General features: G+C 38.4%; 1 long non-coding RNA gene across 1 annotated transcript; it reads left to right on the top strand.

Moving 5' to 3' along the window:
- The first annotated feature begins 5,780 nt into the window (after positions 1-5,780).
- Positions 5,781-6,339, top strand: LOC113337877. The gene is made up of 3 exons (XR_003354471.1): positions 5,781-5,829; positions 5,940-6,080; positions 6,162-6,339. It is a non-coding gene; the product is annotated as an uncharacterized LOC113337877 (long non-coding RNA).
- Positions 6,340-6,747: the final 408 nt, after the last annotated feature.

Raw genomic sequence — 6,747 nt, 5'->3', positions numbered from 1 at the left:
CGTTTCGGCATTAGTTAATACAGGTCGAGAATTTATAGTAGAATCCTGTTCCACTGGGACCAGATATGTCTTTGAAATAACAGATTGTTGTCTAGAGTTATCTCCATGGGGAAGTAAAATGGAGTCATAGAAAGCAATATCAGAGTCGCGTATATGTTGAGTGGTAGTTGATTGCGGAAGAGAACCTAGATCATGAAATGGAAAAATCGTTTCATGAAATACAACATCTCTGGATGTGTAAATTGACTTGGATTCCAGGTCATATATTTTATAGCCTTTCTGATTATACGGATAGCCAACAAAAATGCCCGGTTTAGCACGGGCGTCGAATTTGTGAGATGGACGTGAGTTTCGTCCAAAACAAAGACAACCAAAAACCCGGAAATGAGAATAAGATGGTAATGTAAACAATAGCATTTCATGAGGAGATTTGTTTGATAAAACTGGGGTCGGCATTTTATTGATTAAATATGCCGCAGTCAATATGCATTCACCGCAAAAACTCAATGGAACGTTAGACTGAAAACGTAAAGCTCGAGCTACATTGAGTAGATGTCTATGTTTACGTTCGACAATGCCATTTTGTTGAGGCGTGTAGACACAGCTTGTCTGATGCAAAATACCATTCTAGTGAAACCAAGATTGTAGTCCTTTAGATTTAAATTCAGAACCATTATCAGAACGAAAAGTTTGAAGTTGAGGGATGAATTTAGTGTGAGTCCCAGAAGACATGGTAGCAATCTTATGTCCATATTGCCGGATTCCAAATTGGAATTTTTTTTGTAAACACGTTAGGGTTTCTGATTTTACAACCATGAGATAAACCCAAGTGCATCGAGTGTAATCATCAACTAAAGTGAGAAAGTATATGGCACCCGTACAGGATGCTACGGAAAATGGTCCCCAAATATTAACATGAATTAGCTGGAAAGCATAAGAAGATGAAGAAGTACTTTTATTAAATGGTAACCTTGTTTGTTTAGCCAAGGGACATACAATACAAGAGTGAGTACTCTTGGAGTCAATGCAATTAAAAGTACGAGATAATAAACGAAAACAATCCTCGTTGGGATGGCCTAAACGGCAATGCCACATATCCATTGGCTTCTTATTTGCAATAAAAGAAAAAACAGAAGGACGGAAGCTAAAATGATATAGGCACGCAATGCGCCTACTCCATCCAATCTCCTTGTTCGTTTGAAGGTCCTGGAAGACACATGAATCATGAGAAAATTTAATACAACACTTGGTTGATTTGGTTAGTTGATTAACCGATATGAGATTGAATTTGAAACTGGGAACATGAAGAACATCAATTAATTTGATTGTAGGTGATAAATCAATATTGCCAATATGGCTCACAGATGTAAACGATCCATCTGGAAATTGTACGTCAATTGGTTTATCAACCACCGCATAAGTGGTGAAAGACGATATAGAAGAGCATATATGGTGCGTAGCACCACTGTCTACAATCCAAGTAGACAAAGAACAAGCAAATACGTGTGGCAAAGAAGACAACAGGTAAGGAGAAAACGTACCTGCGCAGTTTGCCGCTGGAGGAGACACAACATTGTTGCTGTTCGGATTGAGCAGGTTCAGGAGCTGAGCGTATTGCTCAGGAGTGATCGACGGAGCCGCGGAAAGTTGGGCAGGTGTAGCAACTGTGGCTAAAACATTGTGAGTAGCATTGTGAGCAGCGGCCTTTGAAGAGTCATTAGGATAGCCGTGTAACTTCCAACAGACCAGTCGTGTGTGACCATGCCGGTTACAGTGATCACAAAAGGGCCGGGGTCGTTTGTTGCCAGGAACTGGACGGAATTGCGAGGAAGGACGCTGTGATCTGGCGTCTGTGTGAGAAGCAGCTAAAGCAGCAGATTCAACTATTGGAACAGCAACGGAGTTGATGCCTTGCTGCTCTTCTTCCTGGCGTACGAGATTGTACAGTTTGGCAGCCGATGGTAACAGTTCAGTGACTAGGAGTTGGCTATGCAAGGCAGAGAAACGATCTTGAAGCCCCTGTAAAAACTCCATAGCACGATCTTGGTTATGTTGTTCAATAATAAACTTACCAGCATGACAAATACAAGGTGTTGGAGGTCGAAAAGAATCCAATTGATCCCAAAGAGTTTTGAGCTGGGTGTAGTTTTGAGCAACAGAGTTATGCTCCTGTTTCAAGGTGGAAATCGATTGTTTGATGGCATACAATTTTGTGGCATTGGACTGAGCAAAAAGATTCTTCAAGTCCATCCACATCTCATGAGCAGTGTCGAAAGATATCACACTACGACCAATCTCTGGTTCATAGGAGTTGCAAACCCAACTGCCAACAAGATCATCACAGCGTTGCCAGTAAGGTATATCAGCTGGAACTTCTGGCTTAACAATGGTTCCATCAATGTATCCAAGTTTGGATTTAGCACTCAAAGCCTTACGAAAACCGCGAACCCAAGTGGCATAGTTTTCACTTGTGAGAACCGGTTGATAGAGAATAGTTGTAGGATTGTCTGCTGGATGAACATAATATGGACTAGATGGATGAAGGTGAGGATTAGAATCAACAATACCAGTGGTTCTGTTGGTTGGTGATGGATCAGTGACGTCTCCCATTGAAGCTTGTGAAGAGAGAAAAAGAACAATTGCTGTCGGTGTAGGAGTATTGGCTGTCACGACAACTGATGCTTTGCTGATGCTGATGCCGATGCTGTGAAGAAAAACTGTTTTCGGCAAGTGAGGAAAAGTTTCTCAGTAGATTGAAGCAACTGAGGCTGTTACAATGTTGTGAAGGAAAGTTTTTGGGAGATAAAACCTAGCACGAAGATACCATGTTGGATTTGTATTTAGAAGACAGTGTTTAATGGTTTTCACAACTATGAATATTTGGTTTATTCTTCTTGATATATATAGTGAATCAGATTACATAAGAAGTTACAACAAATAGAGATATTCTAGGAAAGAACTATATTTACGTAAGACTAAGCTAGGAAAGAACTAGTAAACTGGGAAACCTAGTAAACCTAGTAGACTAAACAAACCGTGTACAGATATATCACTAACAAAGTAAGTAAAATAGTCTCGTTTGGCAACTGTTATGTAACAGAGTGCGAAGAGATATTGAAAAAAAAATAATCCCCAGGCTAGGGTGAGATGGTGAAGCATCCGAGTTCATTCTCTGGTTGTCTTCCATCGTGCTGGTTGTCTTTTCGATATGGATTGAGTCCGAGATCATTAAGCTTGGATTCTCTGTCCAATTGTCTCTGAACGCACACTGGTTGCCGTTCAGAGATGAGCTAATAAGTCCGAGAAAATCGAACTGATGCTCTGGATTGAGCTATACGAGGTGTCTGTCCGATTGGATTAGTAATATCTCCTCTATACAACACATTAATATGTACGAGTTTGTGCTCATTGACTGATCAACTGGTGATCCTGAGCTCTGTTAAGTCGTCATCGTGCTGACTGATTTATGCTTCCATGCCGCTCCGATCCGATATCAATTGAACTTGGATTTCTATCCGAGATTGGTGCTCTCGATTGAGCCATCCGATATGATTGCTCCGAGTTGAGCAATACTGTTAGTACGAGATGGTGCTGTATTTGGTCCACGAGATAGTCGTGGTGCTGCTTCGATTAATGATTTCGTCTATCATCATATTCTGAAACAACAAATCGATCAAGTGAGTAACTCGTTCTGCAATTACTTTGTAAAGCACTAAGAAGAGAGAGCGATGAAAGAAAAGTCCCAAAATCAGGCTAAAATGTCGATTCTTAGAGTTTTTTTTTTTTTTGAAAAAATCTTCAATGGGTTTGAAGAGTGAGATCTACTGATTGTAGATTTGAAATCAAGAATCACTTTTGACCAAGACTTTGACGAGAATAGGCTTCCATTGAAGAAGAAGCGTTGGTTTTTATAAAGGATTGCTTCCAAAAGATTTTGTTTTAAACTTTGTAGATCTGAAGTATAAAGATCGATGCAAGAAAGTTAGGAAGAAGGAATTTGTTTTTAAGCTTATCCTTGGTGTGAAATCTGTGGATTTCAGTGTTGATGAAGTTTTTCTTCGTATTCTCAGCCACATCGATTTCACCTCTTTTCTCCTTAGTCTTTGTTTGGACTCGGACGAGACGCTTTGTCGTCTGAAGCTTTTGTATCCACTGGATCTCTGCTGGATCCGTTACAGAACTTGTTGGTAGCGAATAAATGATGTTCTAAGGGACTAGCTTGGATAAATCCATAACTCTAGTCCATGTTTCTAGTACCAAAATGTAGTGATAGATATATCCAAGATGAATTCAACATTCTCGCTCCATTCAGAGAAGTTAGTATTATTAGAGAATGGGATGGAGGCGGGTCGAGAAGACGGAAAATTTAGAAGCTACATCCAAGGATTCCATGCTTTACCATACCGGCTAAAACGCCCGGAAAAAATGTTTTGGACGCTAAAGCCAAACATAATGTTACAGGCTTCCGGCACACCTACCCATTCCCCTTCTTGAGAACCATGTCCGACTTTGGATTGCCTCGCGGTGCAAACAAAATCTTAAAACAAACCGAGAGACAAATTGACGATGCAAGAAATGGGAAACTGAGTCAAGAACCGATTCCCAGAGAAGTGAGAGAGACTATTTTTCTGCTGACCATTTTACTGTTCTGTATAGTTTATTTAAGCAGCCATTCTAGACGACCGCCGAAAAAACCGTTCCTCACATTCATTTGGAATTTATGGTCCCCGCCCCTCGGGAATTTAGTAGGGGCCATCTGATTTATGTCCGTCGATTTAATTCGTTGTTTTTTTTTCTCGGTTCACAGAGACTTTTTGTTATTTAAGTCAATTATTGGGTAGATGATCCACTTTCCACATGGGGCTGAAGAAAGAGAAAAGGGGAGAAATTTACACAAGGAATAATGACGGGAAATGATGATGATGAAGATAATACAATACCGATCCAGATTGCGAAGGAGTGGTTAGAAAGCACAGCTAGTGGTCAAACTGGTCGGAAGATCGATCGTCAAGCTCTTCAAAATCTCTCGGCTGTTCATGTCCAGAAAGTAGGGCTGTTCATGGTCGGTTTTGGTTCGGTTTCTAGCCAAACCAAAACCGAAACCAATATTATTGGTTTCTAAAAATCTAAACCAAACCAATCCATTAACCATTGGTTCGGTTTTCAAATGGCTCCAGTTGGTTTCGGTTTGTCCCAGTGGTTTTTGGTTAACCAATAATTATGTCAAACCAAAAAAAAAATACACAAATTTACAGATAAAAAAATCGTAGTTGCCGATAATATTGGTTTACACAAATATACAGACAAAAAAAAAATCAAGAATAGTTAAAGCTTACTCTAATTCTAGAGATCAAAAGAAGATATATAATATATCTTAATTTAGTTATTGACAAATAAAAAAGAAGGAAGACGGGAAGAAAAAAGTCGAGTAGCAGCAGCTGTTGTTGGGGGTGGAGAAGGGAGGCGGCTGAGAGAAGGAGAAAGAGAAAGAGGGAGAGTATCATAATGAAATATTAGATTTAGGGTTTCTATTTATCCTCTAAATTAATGGGTAGAATCTAATACTTTTAAATCGATGGTAGAAACTAAGTTTAAAAATTAATCGGTTCCCCAATAGTTTTTGCTTCGATTTTCAGGTCAAACCAAAACCAAACCAGTAATGTCGGTTTTTCAACTTTTTTTACCAAACCAATCCAAATCTAAATGGCTGGTTCGGTTTCTTACTTATTGGTCTGGTTCGGTCGGTTTCCAACGGTTAACCGACACCATGTTCAGCCCTACCAGAAAAGCTTGATCCAGTGCAATTTCGTAGTACCCAAAAGCTTATCTGTATAAATTCCCAACATCTCATAATTAGACCCAGAATTGGTTTAATAAGCTTATCTCATAAACTTGATTCTTGATTCTTTTTCTTGATTGAATTGATTCTTGATATGTAGGATCGAGATGGGAATTGGCGTGTAGGAGCAATTACAACCCTTATTGACTTGATTGGTGCTTCTGTTATACATACTATACATGGAAATATCCATGTTTCTGTTGATTTCAATATTTCATTTTTTTCAACTGTTAAGGTTCAGGTATGTTTATTCTTGTTCTTATGCTTGCTTAATTGAATTACGTCAAGAAAATTTAGAATTGAATTTGTAATTTTTGAATAGGAAGAAGTAGAGATTGAAGCTAAAGTATTGGGAGATCAATGAAGTTTATTTTCATTTACGGTGGTGATTAGAAAGAAAGAAAATGGTGATTTGGTAGCTATAGGAAAACAATGGATGTCTGTATATGATCTCAATCATAAAAGTAAGATGTAATTACTCGATTTAAATCATTTCTTAATACCTTTTTATTTGTATTTTCTTTGTCAAAAAATGACAAATAAAAACAAAGATTATCTCGTGTTGGTACTTGGTATTATTGATGTTGCTAGCTAATTTCGTCTTTTAAGACAAAGTTTAACAAAAATGTGACACACTACCATTGGGTGACCGGTGACAGCACTGTTTTTATTCGTAGATGGTACCCTGGCTAAATAGTACAGATTCTATTGAATTTTGGTGTCCCGTTAAATCCCAAATATGAACATGAATAATTAGTCCATAATCCTTCAACGGAAAGAAAGAAAAAATAAAACAATTCATAATATTGAAAATTGGGTGTCAGAGGATAAAATTCAGAGAACAAAAAATAATGTTGTAATAACGACTTCAAGGACTTGTGATTCTTTTTAACAAATATTTGGACCTA

Source organism: Papaver somniferum, unplaced genomic scaffold (genome assembly GCF_003573695.1).
Source record: "Papaver somniferum cultivar HN1 unplaced genomic scaffold, ASM357369v1 unplaced-scaffold_18, whole genome shotgun sequence".
In the NCBI taxonomy this organism is placed as follows: Eukaryota; Viridiplantae; Streptophyta; class Magnoliopsida; order Ranunculales; family Papaveraceae; genus Papaver; species Papaver somniferum.
Note: the sequence above shows the minus strand (reverse complement) of the source record. Positions and strands in the feature narration are given on the sequence as shown.